General features: G+C 32.1%; 2 protein-coding genes and 1 long non-coding RNA gene across 7 annotated transcripts in view; 1 reads left to right on the forward strand and 2 right to left on the reverse strand.

Moving 5' to 3' along the window:
* The window catches only part of LOC145332239 (sorting nexin lst-4-like), a 491,682-nt gene that overhangs the window by 302,931 nt on the left and 167,512 nt on the right, over window positions 1-21,239 (reverse strand). The window lies entirely within an intron of this gene.
* The window catches only part of LOC145331526 (uncharacterized), a 167,294-nt gene that overhangs the window by 44,349 nt on the left and 101,706 nt on the right, over window positions 1-21,239 (reverse strand). The gene's annotated exons all lie outside the window — the stretch shown is intronic.
* LOC145332314 (uncharacterized) lies at window positions 11,223-13,588 on the forward strand. 2 transcript variants are annotated; one of them, XR_013884133.1, is made up of 3 exons: window positions 11,223-11,708; window positions 12,218-12,590; window positions 12,635-13,588. It is a non-coding gene; the product is annotated as an uncharacterized LOC145332314 (long non-coding RNA). The 2 variants fall into 2 exon arrangements; XR_013884132.1 differs by having other exon boundaries at window positions 12,218-13,588.

The raw sequence follows: 21,239 nt of genomic DNA on the forward strand, positions 1-21,239 counted from the left end.
AGGGGTAAAGGCCAGACAGATAAAAAATTTGTGTAAAATTTTTAAATGCTTTTAAATTTTTAATTATTGTATTAAACAAAATATACTATTGTTCTGTCTAGCTATTAAATAATTATTGAGTATATAAACATACATTTTATGATATCAATAATAATTAAAACTTTAAAAGCGAAGCTTTTCTACAACCATTAGAGGCATGTTTAAAACCTCTTATAGATTTCGCACATTATGTTATGATTACTGCTTAAATAAGGTACAATTTAAAAAGCTTAGCAATTTTGTAATAACCTAAACATTTTGATTTTTTTATGCCAATCTATTATATCTAAAAAATATTCCTGGGACAATTAAGCAACTCTGTAAGCAAATCTATATTAAAAATTTACTAAAAATGTATTATTAGTAAAACAAATAAACATATAAAAACGAGTTTATAGCGATTATATAGCATTTCTTAAAAGTAATCATTAGTGACTTATTAATGACATAATTTGAATAATATTTCAATTTTTACTTGAGAAGTCTATATCTACGCTGAATTATAACATTATGACTTTATAGTATTTGTTGGTACAATATCAGCAAAAAGTTTAACAACGTATCAGGGTCGTCCATGGGGGGGGTTAAGTGGTGTACCCCCCCCCCCCCCACACACACACACACACAAAAGTTTGTACGTCTTTGCAACGTTTAAAAATGTATTTTAGCTGTGCTACTAAAGAACATGATGTAAATTAGTATTCAAATTCTTAAGGCCAGCGGAAGGTCGAATTCAGGAAGGGGCATTAGGCTGGTAATTACGCTGGTACCCAAAGTTGTTAAATAATGATTTCTTATTGGTTGGCTCAAAAACTATGGATACTATAAATAAACTTTGATTTGTTAGTTCATAACTAGAGTGTGCATTAACGATTCAACCAATAACTTTAATCTACAGAAGCGGTAATCTTGTTTATCAACATTGGAGATATATCAATTTATCGTCCATTGTCTTATCCCTTGTGATCTCTGGTTGAATTTCTTTAGGATACAACACATAGAATAAGTAAGAATACAAACGATGGATAAAAAAACGCTAATTAACTAAGCAGACTTACGTACAAGCAAACATAAACAAATATAGAGTGACTGCGCTTTTGATGATAAGTAATAATATGATAATTAAAATTGAAAAATGTCATGTTAATTGCTTAAAACTAACTTTTTTACAATTTGAGTCAAACTGCTTATGTAAGTTTGGACAGGGACCTAATGGATTAAACAATATGTGATATGTATTGTACATTGCCAGTCATGATAAACAAAATTACCCCTTTTGAGATTAAAGTTATTGATACAAAGGTCACATTTATGAAACTTTGGTACCAGTATAATTTACAGTCCAATGTCCCCTCCCTCCCTGTGTAGCAATTGTCAAACCCCATTATCGTTGCTCAAGGCTACTTATTAAGCTACCTATCAGCTCATCTATAATTATTCTCTGGGTTCGAGACATAGAGATTTACATATTAACATGACTTACAATACATGCCTTAAAGATTCTAAAGTGCAGGGATGCAGGGATATGACAACGGATTAAAAATACAGGCGGTTTCTCTCAAAGTGCCCATTCGAAAACTAAGCCACTCTTATAGGTTTAGAGTTGTAAATTTAACAATTTCAATTATGTTATAACAATAATAAATATAATATACGTGGATATATTGACAGGGGAGAATTTGTCCTAATTAAGGTTGTAAATATGGACCTCTTTAATTGGTCAGTTCGTTCATTCAGTAGAAAGGGAGGGGATAGGGTAAAGGGGGTGGGTGGGGGTACCTTTATTTTAGCCAGCTGTAAGTATCACTTTATTACAGTACATAAAAATCTGGGACAACATCCAAGTAATTTAATATCGATTTACACAATAAATTTCAACCTCTAGTTTTTGTGAAAATTAAAATCTTAAAAACTTTCTTAGTTCCCAATTGAGATAGACATACCTAAAACAAATAAAATTTATTTTACAGATGCAGAGTAAAACGATGACTGTATGTCTATCATTTCGTCTAAGAAAACTAAAATCTGACCGTTGGTCTGTTTAGGTTCTGATTTTCATAGAATGTATCCAAAGGTCATACCATGTTTTTGGCTTTTTTTCTTGCGAATATTTGTAATTTTAAATTACTTTGTTTTATATACTACGGTAATACAGAAGTAAAAACACCGATTATAGAAAAACTTCAATTTATCAAAAACTATAATTAAGGTTAAAACATATTTAAAACTAACTGCTAAACGATAGGAAAAAAACAAGGATTATACACACATAGAAGAAAAGCTCATATGGAATTATATAAATAAAAAAAGGAACTAACATCCCAGCTATTGCAAACAACTAACCCTTTGATTTCACAACCTTTGTCTGACTGTCATAACTCAGCAAGTCAATTAGTTGGGCTTGTTTTGGGGTCCTAACGGTGTAAGTTAAAGAATTGAGCCTGTTTTGGGCCAAAGCATACTATTCATACTACTTATGCTGCGCATCTAACATAAGGGGGCACGACACAAAATATACAAATATTCTCATACCAAGACAAGTTTCATTTTTATAGATATTTTTTTGAATACTTTAAGATAAAAAGAACTATTAGCCATTGACGTACCGACGACTAAAATGTAGAATAGCTACCGATACTAAAAACTTAAACCATATGACACATGTTGTAACTCTTAATTTATCAAAAGAAAATTTATTATGTGTTATTTAATAACGACTTTTAATCTAAATTACAAGGATAAAACAAACATAAAACAAATAAAGAAACATAAACAAGGATGACACAGAGGCGTGTAGCAGGGGGAGTATCAACTCCATAGTAAAATTAAGGAAGTTGTAGACACTTTATAAGTGTCCGCCCCCTACACCCCTCTTCAATCCGCTGGCAAAAAGTATTAACCCCTTTAATACAGTAAAGGGGTATTAGTTAGCTTAACAACTTTTAGGACTTTCATTGAATTTTGATTATTTGCTTCATTAAGTCAAATGTTCTAAGGTTTCAACCATTAATTGCAATCAACAGAAGGGTTAATTTTGTGTATCATCATAGGGGATGTACATCAATTTATTGGCCTTTGTATGATCCCTTTAGATCCCTGCTTTTAATCTATTTTTTTATTTAAATCTTGGGATGGATTCAGGATATTTTTCAATCATCAGATTAAAAAATATGCTAGGGGCGCAGCTATTATTATACAAATTACAGAATAGCTTCGCTATTAATCGCATAAACACCTGAATATAAAAATGCTATCATCCCCCCATAAAAAGGATAAAAGAATTGAAAACTCATTGTTGATATGTCTCAAATTTTCAGTTGGTTTAGCTTGGCAGTTTTTTTAACCTCCCCTCAAAACTCAGTGATTATTATGTAAAAGCTATCAAAAACAGACTTTAACTGTTTTATATAGGGAGCGAGGGTGTGCTATTAATTTTTTGCCCTTACCTGAATAGAAAAAAATTAGGGCGGGGGGGGGGGGGGGGCTAGAAATGTAATTTTAATGAAATTTCAAGGGAAATTGCCGAAACGTCTGATATGCATAAAAAAATCTGCCCAAACTCTATATTAAGTATGCATTATGTTTAAGGAATCATTTTGGTAGCGCAGCTACTTTATAACTAGGGTTTGTCTGTACCAAATTATGGAAAGTTTAAAGGATATACGCATAGAAGCCTATTCTCAAAAAAGGTATAAACTCAGTCTAGACTCTGGGATCTTAAGGGATAAGAATATAAACGATAAATTGATGTACATCTCCAATGATGATAAGCTTAATAGTTTATTGATAAATAGTTAAGACACTAATAATGAATACAAACATAGTTTTTAAGGTTTATAAAAACGTCAGACGTTTACAAAAAGCTTAATTTGTCTGACCTTTGTACCACTCTGATGTTTGTATAGTCTGACGTTTGTCCAGTCTGACGTTTGTCGCTCTGACGTTTTTCGCTCTGACGTTTGTCGCTCTGACGTTTGTCTCTCTGACGTTTGTCGCTCTGACGTTTGACCTAGTACCATAGTTTGGAAACAACCATTAAGAATTCAATGATAGTACCAAAAACTTTTGAGTCAACGAATAAGATAATGTGGTTATATAACTTTGGGTACTAGTTTAATTTACGTTCAATGTCCCCACTATCACCACTCTAAATGTTCATGGCGAAGAACCCAATAACTGTTAACTACTTAATTGATGTACACACCCAACTACGATGAACTAAATTACCCTTCTGTAGAATTATTTTCAAAATAAAAAAATCTAAAGTTTTTAAGCTAACTTATAATATCTTATTTATAAAATTTTAGTATAATCTACAGTCCAATATGCATGAAGACTAGAATTTATGCCACTTATACATCTAACAATGTAAACTTAACATATGTACAAAGAATCAAATAAAATATAAGGTGCCATATTGAAGTACATATATATAAGAATAAATATTTAGAATGATAAAAAATAAACAACCACATATATGGAAATTGTTGTTTTCGTGGAGAGACACAAAAATTATAAAAAATCAAGATATATATGGGAAACAAAGAAAAGATAAAAAAAATCTTGATAAAATAATTATGTCTATATTAAGCCCAGAAATAATAAATGTTGAACAGATTTTCAATAAAAATAATTAATGTTAATAAATCACTGAATTTGACTCTTTAAACTATTTCTGTATTCCCTACATCCAACAAGAAATATTACAATATTCTAATAATGAGTAAACTTTAGTGGATTATGTTGTTATGATAACAGTATATACAAAAATAGCACAAAAACTTGTTAAGATTAAAACCAAAAAGTTTTTCATGAAAGCCTTCCACCTCCCTGGTTAGTTGAAGATGTTGTTTAATGATGTTGCCATATCCGCATATTACAACCTCATAACCTCTCAATAACACCTTCGGAATAACTCAAAAAATGTGGTATGCAATATTGGTATTTTAGTACAGTTGATGTCTAGAAATACTCACAGATTGAAATACTATTTTACAAAATTGCACAAATAACCAAAACAGGCTAACTCAAAAAGGCAGTTGGAGATACTGTATATTGATGTTTCCATATCCGCATATTACAACATCACAACCTCTCAATAATACCTTTGGAGTAACTCAAAAATATGGTATGCAATATTGGCATTTTTGTACAGTTGCTGTCTAGAAATACTCACGGATTGCAATACTGTTTTACAAACTTGCACAAATAACCCTAACTGCTAACTCAAAAAGACAGTTGGAGATGTTGTTTAATAATGTTGCCATATCCGTATATTACAACCTCATAACCTCTCAATAACACCTTTGGAATAGCTCAAAAAATGTAGTAAGCAATATTGGTATTTTTGTACAGTCTATTTTGCTGTCTAAAAAACACACAGATTGCATAAGATTATTACTACTTCACAAGCTTGCACCAATAAATCAATCAGGCTAACTCAAAACCTCTCAATAACACCTTCAGAATAACTCAAATGTGTGATATTCAACTTTGCTACTTTTGTACAGTTCCTGTCTAGAAAAACCCACAGATTGCAATATAAAAAATCACTACTAATTTACAGGCTTGCAGCAATAATCCAGTGGCACTAACTCAAAAAGGCAGTCGGAGATGTGGTTTATTATGATGCCACATTCACATATTACAACAACCTCATAACCTCTCAATAACACCTTTGGAATAGTTCAAAAAATGTGGAAAGCAATATTTCTATTTTAAAAGCTTGCAACAATAACAAAATCAAGGTAATTCAAAAATGCAGTAGATAAAAATGCTAATTTTGTGCATTACACTAATGTACTTTTATGCATGTGCTTAGAAAAGGATTTCTTTATCAACCTTTGCAACAATTCAATGATTACTAACAACTAAAAAGCTGCGTTAGTATAACCTACTCTTTTAACTTCTCAGTAGCACCTTGTGCATAACTTAAAAAAGGGAAAAGGGAATTACAGATGTAAATATGTAAAGACAGACTATCCTCATTGAAGAACAACTTTAGATTAGACATTTTTTTTTAAAAATTTGTACAGGCGAAAAAAACTTTTTCATATGCTTTTTCTTAGAATTGCAATTTTTGAGTATAGTATGTTGAAATCTGATTAGGATATCATTTTCCTGATTAGTTTTGGTTTGTTCAATATTTTCAACATTAACGAAGAATATCATGGAATAATGGTAACTCCAATGTTTTTTAATTCAAAATATTTAAGGACAATTAGATTCATGGGCAATAGAATTACTATAGAGAACTATTCATTTTTCTTTAATATAGTTAAACGACCTGTCAGTAAAGTATACCATTATTAAATAAGTTTCAGAGTCTGTATGTTCCTTTTTTGCCTGAGATAAAATTACATTCAAAACACATATTCACACAAAATAAGTATCAATGAATTCAAAACAGAAGTTAATATTATGTTCATATCTTCTAAATATTGACTTGTACATTTATATTAATAAACTTTAAACAAAAGAAGTGTCGAAGCTAGAAAAAAAATTCCAACACATATGAAGTTTATATGTTTAAGAAAATTTTAAAACTTTTCAATCATTTTTCATTCAAATCAATTATTTATAGAAGGAATAAATAGCCTTTAGTTGTTCAATAGAATCGATACTGAATTGAAAGAGATGCTTATTATTATGCATATATGTAGGCTTTAAATTGATAGAATTACAAAACTTATAATTGGTATTATAATCCTTATAATAAAGTAACAGGATCCTAGTCAGGTCCTTGGAATGAGTGGAAGGGATTTTACTTTTTTTAAAACAAAAGTAAAAATAGGAAGTCGAATTCCACCTCTTACTACCTCAAGTGCCCTCTAGAAGCTTAGCTAATAGTATTTAATATGTAAATAGGTTTTAAATGGATAGAACTACGCAGTGATCTTAAGGGATAAGATAATGAAAGATGAGTTGATATACGTCCCCTATGCTGGTAAAAAATTACCCATGTCTTAGATTAAATTATAGGTTGAAAAGTTTAAACATTACTAGTACAAATCAAAATTCAATAAAAGTAAGATGCCAACGTAAAACAACACGGTTATAAAACCTTGAGCTCCAATGAATTTACAGTCCAATGTCCCCCCCCCCCCCCCCTCCCTGGAACGATGTAACTATGTTATGTTAAAATAATCTATCTATCTTATTTAGGACTAGAGTATCTCTTACTTTTTTTACTGGGTTTACACCAGCAAAGCATAAAAAAGCTAATTTTATAAATTGGCAATTTTCCTTCTATAAAACATGGACCACAATAATAGTGTGTAAAATGTTTATTTATAGGATTTCATCATTAGAAAGGGATTAGTTGAGTAAAGTTGGAGAGCCCCACGGGGTTAGGATAGACGGGTTATCCCTAAATATAATATTTTTTGTGTCAAACGCCCTAAAGACAATAAGTCCTTTTATTTCAAGACCTTTGCCTGAAAGTCCTAACATGGTGCATGGTAAGGACTTACGTCTGATCTTGGGCAAAACACTCTACAAGTGTTCATGTTCGTTTGATCTGCTGTTTGATTTCAGAGCTTCTCTTTTATGGTTGTCGTCATCCTTGTTTTGCTATAATTTTTACTGTTTTTCTAAACCCAACAGTTTTTTTTTAAATATTCTGTTTTAAAATGCTGTAAGAATTTATGCCACGTTCGAACATAAATTTTACACCATTTTAGAATTGATTTATTATGTTTGATATTCAAAAAATATATCTTAATATCTATAGCTACAAAGGATGTATTATTTACGTAGATATTGTGCCAGGGCCAACATTATCGTCAATTTAACTCGTTTATTGGTCAGTTCATTCATACATTAGAAGAGGAGGGGATGGGGTGGTGAAAGGAAGAATCGTTATTTTAGCCCGCTGCAAGTTTCACTTTATTAGAGAACATGAAAATCTGGTGTAAGATCCAAGTAATAATATATCTATTATAGCTGCTTCTCTTTTGTATACCTAGGACATGTTCGTTTGTCTGTCAGTGAAAAAGATATACAAAAAATTAATCTTTCTAATTGCTATGAGAAATAGATATTTTTATTTTTATTTTTCAGATTTAAAAACTAGTAGGTACAGTATATCTTATTATACAAAGTAGTAAGCTTTTCTTTGTCTGTAGCAAAGGATCTCACTAACCGCCGAACCAATATGGTTCTCCTTTACAGTGAAGGTTTTACCTTTTTTTGGAGGAGGATATTTCCATTAAATGAATAATTTAATGAAAGTATCCAAAGTGTTTAAGCTCAAATACGTGTTTAAAACTCTTGGTCACATGTATTATTCTACTCCAAAATCCCCTCTCTAAATAATACAATTTCACCCCCATTGTATTTGTCTGAAAATCTAAGTGATACTGGCTTAAGGAGTATCTATTTAACAATAAACGTTCGAATAATGATTTCTATGCCTTTTGAATACTAATATAGGTTGTGTAAAAATATACTTAAGATTTAATAAAATTACTTCTTTTACTGTTGTTTTTCATTAATTTTTAAGTATGGAATTGGACTCAGAAAACAGGATAAAAAAATTTGAGAGAGAGAAGAGAGAGAGAGAGAGAGAGAGAGAGAGAGAGAGAGAGAGAGAGAGAGAGAGAGAGAGATAGAGAGAGGGAGAAAGAGAGAAAAAAAGAGAGAGAGAGAGAGAGAGAGAAATGTGAATTGCTTGAAATACTAAACATAAAAAAATCTTTAGGGTGAAAAAAATCTATTGAAAATGAAATGTTATGATAATTGGGTAATAGTACGGTTGCCAAATTCCAATAGTTAAGAGAGATAGATAGATAGATAGATAAATAGATAGAGATGGTATATGCCAAGATTGGTAAAGAAACTGTATTATAAAAATGCATTTTTGATTATGTTACCTAAACAGGGATGACAACATCCATTAGTAGCCAAAAATACATAAATATCAAGGGGAGAAGCAATTTCTTTTGGGAGGATCGAGGTTTCCTTCCCCTAAATAGTTATAAACCTTACCAGGACATATGAGGAGCTTCAATGTAAAATAGAATCATCTTGGTCCAATGGTTAAATTGACGTTATTCAATACAAATGACCAATTTAAAGACTAAATTACCAATGGCAGGCCAGTATACATTTTAATTGTCCAATGGTACGCCAGTGCGGCGTAATTTTTTATAGGCAGTATTAAAAGCTTTTTAGAGTAGCTGCGCTACATAGGATAACAATTACCGATAAGATTTCGAACGTGCTCTATCTTTTTAGGGAATATTGTTACAGTTATTCTTGAAGGAATAGGTACAATTATTTTGGTAATAATTTAAACAAGGATGACAACATCCAAACGGACAAAGTGAGTTATAAAGCAGCTGTTCATAACAAAAAGAAGAAAGAGAGAAAATATGCAAAAAGTCAAAGAAATCACAAAACATTTTTTTAAATAGGATTTATGTTTTTTAAAGCATTACCGGCATACAACTAGCGTCTACGCCTCTATAGGCACTTGATGTAGAGAGGGGGGGGCCGGGGGGGGGGGGGTAGTCAATCCCCAAAATTTAGATTTTAGTCCAAAAAAAATATAATATTGGGAGTTTTTCTTTGTAGAGGCGACTCTCTTGGAAGGGTATTGAAAGCCCCATAAATTTATAAAGCTTCCCAAGACCTATTAGATGCTAAATAATTTCAGCTGTTAGAAAGATCCTTTGATACACATAGACAGACAGACATCCTGTTACTTTTATATAAGGATTAAAAACAAATTTCAAACAGACAAAATGTAGCCTTTACCTGTCTCCTGTGTGTATTAAAACCAGGGAGGAAGGGTACATTGGGCCCATAATTATACTGGTACCCAAATTTCATAATCTTATTTGATGGCTAAAAAACTTTTGTTAGTTTAAAACTAGTTGTGTCCAAACGTTCCAACCAATATTTTCAATCTGCTAAAGGGGTAATCTTGTCTATCCTCGTTGGGGATGTATATCAATATTTGGTCTATTGTCTTATCCCTTCATATCCCTGAGTAAATTTGTCAGACAGTTTTGACAAATATTGCAGTTTGGAAAGGAAAAGCAAAAACTAAAATTTCCATTCAAAAAGATTTTTAAGGTTATTTAATAGATATAATCTAGATACATACTCCCTAAATCAGCCAATGGGATAACAATCCGGTCATATTATTGGTGTACAGATGTTTACTTGCATAAAGAGTCAGCTAAAAATGGAAAAACTCTGCATGGAATCCTTTTTTAAATTTGACCATCTAGATTTACTATGTCTCTTGTAAATTTGAACGCCACTTCTTTTTGACGGAAAAAAATATTTTGCCATCAACTTTTCCTCCTTTAGAAACTTGAAACAAATGTATATAGACACGTTTTAGGCTATATAAGATATATAAGTTGGAAAGAATTTTAATGTTAGAGGGAGATTTGAAATCTGCATCAAATTTTAAGGATTTTTTATAAAATTCGTTTTTTGTATAATTCTTTATCTAAAAGCGGAAATACAATTTAAGTTAATTTTTTCTAGGATAAAGCTTTTTTAGGGTAAATGACTGTCTGTGTATATCTATATAAAAGTTTGGGTACCAGTAAAAATCAGTAAGAAATAGGGGACAATGGGCTGTTTATTACACTAGTCCCCGAAGTTTTCTTATTCGTTGACTTAAAAACTTTGAGGATGTTAGTCAATTTGATTCATTGATTCATTAAGTTGAGTGATCAAACATTTTAACAAGTAATTTTAATCTAAAGAAGGGGAAATTTTGAGTATCATTATAATATTATTGGGGTTGTACATCAATTTTTCGTCCATTGTCTCATCCCTCTAGATACCTGTTAATTCACTCTCCAAAAATTTCCGTCGAAAGTTTAAAAGAAATTAAAACTGTAAGTGGATGGGGGTAAATATTCTTTCTCTCTCCCCCCTTTGTTATACCATGAAATAAGAAAACGTAATTATAAAATATTGGGGACTAGTGTAATAAACAGCCTAATGACCTAATATTTTTTTTTTTTTTTTTTGGGGGGGGGGCGGGTCCTAGGGGCGCTTTCTCTTTCCTTTCTACTTTCTTTTCCCTCCCCTAAAAAAAGAACCTTAGGTCCTTAGATGTATCCTGTAAAAGAGAACCATATCAGTTCAGGGGTTAGCAAGATCCTTTGGTATAATCAGACAGACATCTTGTTACTTTATTATAATTATGATTTAAGGTTGAGGAAGGAGATGGTATATCCGCTGGATTAGAACCAGTTTTCAGTCATACTATCTGCATAATATCCGAGGAAAGCTGTCTATAATACGTTGATATAAATAATATATAAAACTTAGGGATCTAAAAGGGATAAGACAATGACGGATAAATTGATGTACATCCCAAATGTTAAGACACAAAATTAACACTTTTATAGAATACAATTATTGGTTGAAACGTTTAAAAACTCTACTTAATGAACCAACCAATCAAAATTCATTAATAGTTAATATATTTTTTCAGAAAAGCCAACCAGAGGCCGTGGGAGTGTCCTACAACTGCGCATGTTGTAGCGGTCATGGTGGTAACGGCGGAGGCGGCAGTGTAACATTCAACGCCGCATTTAATAGCCGTTTTTGTGACATGCAGTACGCTGGAAAAAATGCGGAAGTGTTTAGTAACCGGACAACAGTTAAAAACACCGCCGTCGATAAGGGGGAGGGGGGTTAATGCAACAATCTCGTAATCAGTGAGCAAATGGTACTTAGAATTCGAATTTCGATCTCAACTTTTGTATGAGTAAATCCTTGATAGGTCTATTTTCCCTAAATCGAACAAAAAGTTGGAAAAGTAACGGCTAACAGCTTGCGGATAGCCGTTTTGCCATTTTTTGGATATCTATATTGCAAATTAGTCATGAAACCTATCTCCACATAATACTCTTTTCCACTCCAAAACGCTATTAAACGGTTCTAGACGGTAGCTGTTGGTACTAGAAGTTTTAAAAATGGTTATTGCTATCATTTAACATGAATCAAACCAAAAATATGTTTTAAAAAAGTTGATTACTACATAATTGATGATGGATTTACCCTGAAAATACGCAAAAAAACGACTGAAAAAATATACCTACCAAGGATTACTCATGCAAAAGTTCAGATCGAAATTCGAATTCTAAGTGCCATTTGCTCACTGATTACGAGATGGTTGCATTAACCCCCCCCCCCCCCTTAGTGAAATTTTAATGAACCTGGTCCAATCCGTTAAAGTCACACCACAAAACTCATGTATAGAATATCAACTATATAAATGATTAATTATCACAAAAACAAAAAAGAGTAACCTTACTTGATAAAATTAATTTTAGAACTTTTAGATTATATACCAGTTTGTTTGAAATAATTGCTAGTCTAAAAATATAAATTATGCATATCTTTTTGGGTTTTTTTGTACAATTTCAATTGTTTGTTTAAAAAAGTGGAATGGAAATATCATTTTACCCTCATTTTCATATGAAAAGAGTTAATTTTTGATGTTTTACATAATGAAATAGTTGTTTATATAAATGTTAAAAAACAGTCAAACCTTTTTTACTATTTGTCTCAGGGTATGTAAACATTGCATTTACTTTTTTACATAAAAACTAATTAGAAAACATGAACAAATCAAACTTTTCATTTTAAAAAACTAAAGAAAAGTTCCCAAAGATGAAAACAAAAAATATACCTTACATAATCAAAAGCTTTACTTTTTTATCCCTTTTTTATTTAATTTTCAAAATCTAGTTAATGTTGTTTATAATTGTTTTTAAAAGCGAAGCTTTTCTATAATTAGGGTCGGTCCGTCCGTCCGTCCGTACGTCCGTCCGAGATAGATAGCTTTTATTCGTTAATTTAGGCATGTTAGAATTGTCCTATCGATTTCAAACTTTGCATGATGATTCCTGTAGTAGTTGGGTACGATTTAGAAAGCGTAGCAACTCTATAATCATTACCAAAATGTCTGTACGTCCATTTTAAACATGTTGATTTTTCTACTTTTTTAACAACAAATTTTAAAGTGTTTTAAATATCCGTTTGATCTGATTTTTGGTATATTGATTCCTGGGACAACAAAGAACAATATTATAAGCAAAGCAACTCTATAATCAAGTCCAAAAATGTAAGTATGTCCATAAACATTATCCTGTTTTTAAGCAGTTTTTCAACAAATTTACCTACAATTTTGATTCGAGATTTATACATTTATGTTCCGATTTTCAGTTCAGATACTATACAAGTGTTAATGTCCGTTTGTCCTACCGTTTTAGTGCTTCGCTTTTATGGATGTTGTCATCCTTGTTTTTTTATTGTGATAAAGTATAAAATGTTGTATTTTTGTATATTAATAGTCATATATTGCATCGTATTATAGTCAGTTTTCTGTAGTTAATGAAAATTAAAAGCTTAAAATCAGTTTTGTTATACCTGCCGTTTAGAGCTTCGATTTTATGGATGTTGTCATCCTTGTTTTCACCATGATTTGTGAAATTATATAGCCTTTTTTAAAGTTTGTAGTTGTTATGTATATACAATTATTTATGTTTAATAAAAATTAAAACTGTTATTTTTTTTCTGTTTTAAGACTTTTGAAAAACTATTTGGTAGACCCGGCCGACCGATACACATTGCCCATAACTAAGAATATTTAGACAGTTTAGGCTTTTAGGTAACATTAGTTTATAAAGGTTATAATTGACCCGCAGAGTTAAGCTCCTCGATTAGGTAATTAACCCTTAACGGTCGGGGGGGGGGGGGGCGTTGAACGCCCCCCCATCCGGTTTTTTCTATCTCATTTTCTGTGTGTGAAAGATAAAGAGCCCAAACTGCTTGACTTTTTAAGTATGGGTATGACACATAACTGAGAGTTGGAATTTTTTGAATATCTCCATCCTGGCGGGCACAGGATGCTAGCAAACCTGGCAGGGTTATCCAGGTAAAGAGCAAAAATATTTTTTTGACTAAAACAAAGCATTTTATCATACCAAATTACTAAAAAATCCTCTAGTAGTACATCCTTATATGAAATACAGGTGTTCAAGTCACTTTCAGGTTCCAGGTATGATCCTGCAGGTCCTGATCCTCCAGGTCTCCAGAAATCTTTAAAAGGCTCCTGTGGCCGCAATTTTTGATCTAGAGACTTCAAATTTGAAACTTAAGCTTTTCTGACATGTCTACATAACGTATTAAAATTTCATGAAGATCCACCGCCGTTTTCCCGCCGACCGCCGACTGCGGCGGCTGGCAGCTGCCAAGTACAGCTGCGGCCGCTGAAATTTATATTTTAATATTTCTAATGTAAAATTTACATAAAGATAAACATTTTCTGGAAAAAAAATTTTCTTCTAGCTTCAAAAATAAGAAAAATACAGCCGTTTGAAATTTTTAAGTAAAAAAAGACCTAAAAACAAAGGTTGTTAAATAAAAGGGTGAAGGAAGCGAAAATTGACTTAGACCTATAAAAGGTCGGAAATTCATTATCAAACAGGGGACTTTCACAAAAAAAATTAGCCCTCTAGCTCTAATAGGAACTGAGATAATAAGGGGGGGCGTTGAACGCCCCCCCCCCCCGACCGATTAAGGTGCGGCTAGGGGCCCGACTGTAAAGGGTTAAAGGGGTAGAAGTGCCTTGGAGAGTTAGCCACCTATGGGTGGCTATAAATAGGTGAAAAATGTCAAATTAATGGGCATTCGGGGAAATGTAATTAAATCAACTAGATCCAGAAAGTCTAGTGCAGATAATATCCTCTAAAAATTTAAAATGCCGTCATAGCCATGGGACGCAGTTTTTATTTCAATACTGTTTCCATGCTTTTCTGAACACGAATAAAATATAACGCATAATCCTTATACTAAAGTAACAGGATGTTTGTCTGCTTGTTTGTCTGTGTGTCTGTACCAAAGGATCTCGCTAACTGCTGAACCGATTGGGTTCTCCTTAACAGGGTAGATTCTCATATGTCCCGTGAAAGTTTTTAACTATTTTGGGGGAGGGTACCACCACCCTCCCAAGAGAAATCAAAAAAAATCAAAATACATAGACATATTTTAAATATAAAAAAAAAATTAAGTGCCACTAAAGGCATCTAGGTGCGTAGCCGCTAGCAGTCATATATTTCAGTTCTGTTTTTAAAAATAAATTAGTTCGAGTAAGAAGAAAGTTCTTTTTGTACTTCGTTGATTTCTCTTTATGTTGTCTATTTTCTCTATGTTAGGATATGGCCCTGTAGGGGCAATAAACAAGCAAAATACAAAATTCTACCTATATCCTATCCAAGCTGGATGAATTTAAAAGTTAATTATCTTCTAGAAAATACAAATTAATTTATCTATGGAAAGGCAACATAAAGTAGATTTACAAAGAGCATAGCAAACATTGCAGTTTGCACTCGTTGCATCTTTAAATATGATTTTTTTTTGTATAATCAACTCAGCCTATTATAGTAAGAAAGCCCCCTTTTCTCCCATCTCTTTTGAAGAGATTTTCTTCCCCCCTTCCCTTTCTCTTTCCCGAAACGTATGTGACGTAACTAAAACTTGTTCCGCAAATATTATACAAAATTGGGACAGTTTCCTTCTCGTCATTATGGAGGAGGGTACCCCCCCCCCTTTCCAAGAGAAATCGTTCCCGAAAAATACCCCTCTCAAAAGATTTTTTAAAGCAAAATTAAAAATAATGTTGACTATCCTCCCCTCCCCCCTCCCGGCCCTAATGTATAAAAAAACGTCGTCTACCTTAGCAACGATGCCCTAAGACCCTGGACGATAGTTTGGGTAGGTTAAAATCACCCCCATACGCCCCATATGAACGGCTATGGTATTACATGATATATTATAGAGCAAACATAACATTTAAACTTTTCTGGTTACTTAAAGGTTCATCTTGTTTAGAGTTTCATAATTTAGACAAAAGTTTTCTTTGTTTTTGTCTTTAAAATTAATGCAAAAGTGTCGTATGTCCCACCACCTTCCCTAGAGTGCCCGTAGAGGCATTTAGTGGCCTAAATTATGAATTATACATAGCATAAATATCTTCATATTTTCTAAAGGATAATTATTATAGCATGCTATTGCAAGAAAGTTTGTCAAACTCATCTCGTCAAATACGGGTTAGGCATGACACTTTAACGTCAGGTTTAACAAACAAGGGTAATTAATAGGAGCAAATCTCTTTTTTTCTAATTAATGATATTGATTTGCGCCTGTTTTGGGCCAATGCATTCCCACTATTATATTAATCAATGTCACGCATTTGACATAGCAGCAGTAGAAACCATTTATTTTAACTCCTTAAGTTGTGACGCGGTGTTAAGCCAAGTGTCGAACCAATCACCTCTCCTACGATAAGCGGGTTTGTCAAACTTTGGCCACTCTGAATGGATTTATCCTATCACGGTTGCAATTTCTTGTTAAATTATCTCTCCTACTGTTTCATGCATTTCAAAGGAATTTATATGTCAGGTCTAAAGTAATGCATGACTTAGAATCACAGTTAAGTTAGCAAGATTATAATTATTGTCTTAACTGTGATTATGTTAATTAAGAAACTATCCAAAATATTAGAGGTACAATTTACCTATAAAACTCTAATGGATATAAAATATAGTAGGAGAGGAGGAGATTGGGTAAAATGGATGCATGGGGGGTCGTTATTTTGGCCAGCTACAAGTTTCACTTTCTTAGAGTACATGGTAATCTAGTGTAAGATCCGAGTAATAATAATTCCATAAGACTCTGAATTGGGGATTTTAAATATTTTTTATTTATTTTTATTTTATCCTCTACTCTTTAATTCGGATATTTAAATCCTTAGTTTTAGTTTTAAGTAAAGAACTAGGATTGTTTTGTTTGTACGTTAAGATCTCGCTTATTACTGAACAAATTAAGTTTTCCATTTTCGGAAGCTTTCCATAGGTCCCAGGATTGTTTTAGGCTATTTTTGATTTAAATTAAAGTCTTGTGTTGGTTTTAGGCTATTTTTATGCCTACTCGCTACCTTTTTTCAACACTTAAAATTTAAAAAAAACATACCTGAAATTAAATAGAAAAAATATAATTATATTTTCTAAAATTATTTGTCTATTAATAAAGTAATACATATTTTATAAGGATACCATAAAAACGGCCATTAAATTTCAATAATGTTTTTATAAATTCTAATCTTTAAATTTCTACTCATGAAAGATCAAGTACCACAAACGATCTTTTGATGCTTATGTTAGGTTAGGTTAAGTAATTGCTAGAACAACCGTAGGGGCTAAAAATAATTTTTTTTATCATTTGAAAATAAGTAAAGAGAAATTTAATAGTTTTTATTTTTTATCCAAACAAAATAAGGGTGTTACCACCCCTCCCCCCCCCCTCCTCCTCTTGTGGCTAGAAATTGTATTTTTTTCACAATTGATAATTTTTTTTAGCTTTCGTAACAATTGTTTTGTAGGTATTAAGAAACAATGTTGAATGTTGTATTCGCGAAGGAAGGATATTTCATAATTTTCAAGTGCAAAGTTTTTTTGCAGGGGGGGGAGGGGACATTGAATTGTAAATTACACTGGTTTCCAAAGTTTTTAATAGTTATTTCTCGCATCGTATTATAAACAGCTTTTCGCGGATATAGAATGTACAATTATGAGATTAAAACCAGTTTTTAGCCCCGAGGTGCCGAAGGCAAGGGCTAAAAAAATGGTTTTAATCTTATGATTGTACATTTTTATATTCGTAGAAAGCGGGATATAATATGATGCTAGACTTAGTTTTTTCGTATTTGATGACAAATTTTGCAATTAATTATGGGCAAGCAGTAGTATGAACCATTTTTAACGTCTTTAGTTTTGATGCAGTCGAGAGTCGATCCCATCACCTTCCCGACGACGTGTAGCTGTCTATTACACTAGTCCCCAAAGTTTTGTAATAAGGTTTTCATATTCGTTTGTAACATCTTTGGGGAATTTTGATTGGTTACTTCATTATTTTAATCTACAGAAGGGATAATTTTTTATCTATCGCCCATTGTCTTATCCCTTTAGATCTCTGACTGAGTGGTACCTAACCTTGATTTGATGACAATCCCTGTTATTAATGGGATATTATCTGTGAAGAAAACCTATTATTAATACCATATATTTGGAAACAATGAACGGAATAAAAGCGTCCATAGAAGCGTAGCTTAGATAGCGATTATGATAATATAAGTAAAAAAAATAATTATTTACCGCATCGCATAATAGACAGCTTTCCACAAATATTAAAATCAAAATTTATAAGATTATAACCAAAGGCTCGGGCTAACAAAACTAGTTTTAATAATATAATTTTATTTTAATATTCGTGGACAATTTTTGTAATACGATGCTATACATGATTTTTCAGTATGGCTGAGAACCGGTTCTAATCCGCCGAATATTAAACGGTTTCGAAGCCTTTTCAAATGAGTAAAGGAACGAATTGACATTAGATACAACTTATCATTATGGACGATTTTCCATAGCCTATAATATAAAACTTTCATAATCAACAACGGACGTACGATCATATCCTAATTATAGGAAAGCTTCGCTTAATATAAGACTTTCACCATGTTTAGAGTTTAAATTTTCCCCCCCTATCATCATTAATTTCTACTTCTTCCTTCCGTTACAACATCAAGAAGGAGGGGGACCTTGGACTATAATTCATACTGGTACCCAAATTTTTGTACAAATTTCACTTTCTTTTCCTTAAAAAGTTTGGGTGCATTGATTAAATCTTGTTTAAACTAGCAATGTAAAAATTTACAATATACAACTTTCTAAATATACATAAGGGTTGATTTAGTTCATCATCATTGGGAAAGTAATCTAATCTTTCTTTCATTGTCTTATCCATTAAGATCCCTGCTTTCTACACAAACATTAGACCTTCAATTCAAATACTCATTAATAGGGGAGAAATATATTAATGGGATGAGAGGAAGAAACAGAGAAGGATAGAAAGAAAGGAAGAAAGAATGAAAGAGAGAAAGAAAGAGAGAAAGACAGAGAAAGAGAGAAAGACAGAGAAAGAGAGAAAGAGAGAAGAGAGAGAGAGAGAGAGAGAGAGAGAGAGAGAGAGAGAGAGAGAGAGAGAGAGAGAGAGAGAGAGAGAAAGAGAGAGAAAGAAAGAAAGAATGAGAGAAAGAAAGAAAGAATGAGAGAAAGAGCGAAAGAGAAAAAAGATATAATAAAAGAGATAGATAGAAGGAAACAAAGAGCGAAAGAGAGAAAGAGAAAAAGAAAGAAGGAAGGAAACAAAGAGCGAAAGAGAAAAAGAGTAAGAAAGAGAAAAAGATATAATAAAAGAGATAGAGAGAAGGAAACAAAGAGCGAAAGAGAGAAAGAGAAAAAGAAAGAAGGAAGGAAACAAAGAGCGAAAGAGAAAAAGAGTAAGAAAGAGAAAAAGATATAATAAAAGAGATAGAGAGAAGGAAACAAAGAGCGAAAGAGAGAAAGAGAAAAAGAAAGAAGGAAGGAAACAAAGAGCGAAAGAGAAAAAGAGTAAGAAAGAGAAAAAGATATAATAAAAGAGATAGAGAGAAGGAAACAAAGAGCGAAAGAGAGAAAGAGAAAAAGAAAGAAGGAAGGAAACAAAGAGCGAAAGAGAAAAAGAGTAAGAAAGAGAAAAAGATATAATAAAAGAGATAGAGAGAAGGAAACAAAGAGCGAAAGAGAGAAAGAGAAAAAGAAAGAAGGAAGGAAACAAAGAGCGAAAGAGAAAAAGAGTAAGAAAGAGAAAAAGATATAATAAAAGAGATAGAGAGAAGGAAACAAAGAGCGAAAGAGAGAAAGAGAAAAAGAAAGAAGGAAGGAAACAAAGAGCGAAAGAGAAAAAGAGTAAGAAAGAGAAAAAGATATAATAAAAGAGATAGAGAGAAGGAAACAAAGAGCGAAAGAGAGAAAGAGAAAAAGAAAGAAGGAAGGAAACAAAGAGCGAAAGAGAAAAAGAGTAAGAAAGAGAAAAAGATATAATAAAAGAGATAGAGAGAAGGAAACAAAGAGCGAAAGAGAAAATGAGAGAAAGAGAGAAAGAAAAAAAGAAAGAAAGAATGAAAGAAAGGGAGAAAGAGAGAAAGAAAGAAAGAAAGAAAGAAAGAAAGAATGAAAGAAAGGGAGAAAGAAAGAGAAAAAGAAAAAGTGAAAGAAAGAAAGGGAGAAAGAAAGAAAAAAATAAAGAAGGAAGGAAACAAAGAGCGAAGGAGAAAAAGAGTAAGAAAGAGAAAAAGAGTAAGAAAGAGAAAAAGATGTAATAAAAGAGATAGAGAGAAGGAAACAAAGAGCGAAAGAGAGAAAAAGAAAGAAAGGGAGAAAGATAAAAAAAGAGAGAAAGAAAGAAAGAAAGAAAGTAAGAAAGAAAGAGTAATAGAGAGAAAGAAAGAAAGAGTGAAAGAAAGAGAGAGATAAAGAAAGAGAGAGAGAAAGAATAATAGAGAGAAAGAAAGAGAGAGAGAAAGAAAGAAAGAGAGAAAGAAAGAGAGAATGAGAGAGAGAGATAGAGAGAGAGAGAGAGAGAGAGAGAGAGAGAGAGAGAGAGAGAGAGAGAGAGAGAGAGAGAGAAAAAAGAATAAGAGAAAGAGAGAAAGATAGAGAAAAAGAAATAGAAAAAGAAAGAAGGAAGCAAACAAAGAGCGAAAGAGAAAAAGATATAATAAAAGAGACAGAGAGAAGAAAACAAAGAGCGAAAGAGAGGAAGAGAAAAGAAAGAAAGGGAGAAAGAAAAAAGAAAGAGAGAAAGAGAGAGAGAAAGAAAGAAAGTAAGAAAGAAAGAGTTAAAGAGAGAGAAAGAGAGAGAGAGAGAGAGAGAGAAGGAAACAAAATAAATAAATTTAAAAGGTTGAATAAAATAAAAGACAAATAGACAACTTCGAAAGACGTCCAAGCTCTTATTTAAAGGTCAACTTTAAATGGGATGGGTAAAGGAATGCCCCTCCCCCTTATTTATTTAGTATATGTGGAGGGGGGTAAAGGCAGTTTGATGTATGTATGATCTTTTAATAATTCACCTTAAATCTATATACAGTAAAGGTTTTGGATTATTTTTTATTTCAGGGGGAAGTTAGTTTAATGCCGACTTACTTTGGTTTATTTATCGGAGGATTTTAATATTTTGAATATAAACAAACTAAAAAAACAAGAAAAACTAAGAAAAACAAAAAGGATAAAATTTTAAGTTAGATGGAAACAACAAAAGATGTTTGAATGATTTGA

The sequence above is a fragment of the Acartia tonsa genome, chromosome 11 (genome assembly GCF_053477335.1).
Source record: "Acartia tonsa isolate MP-2025a chromosome 11, ASM5347733v1, whole genome shotgun sequence".
NCBI lineage: Eukaryota > Metazoa > Arthropoda > Copepoda > Calanoida > Acartiidae > Acartia > Acartia tonsa.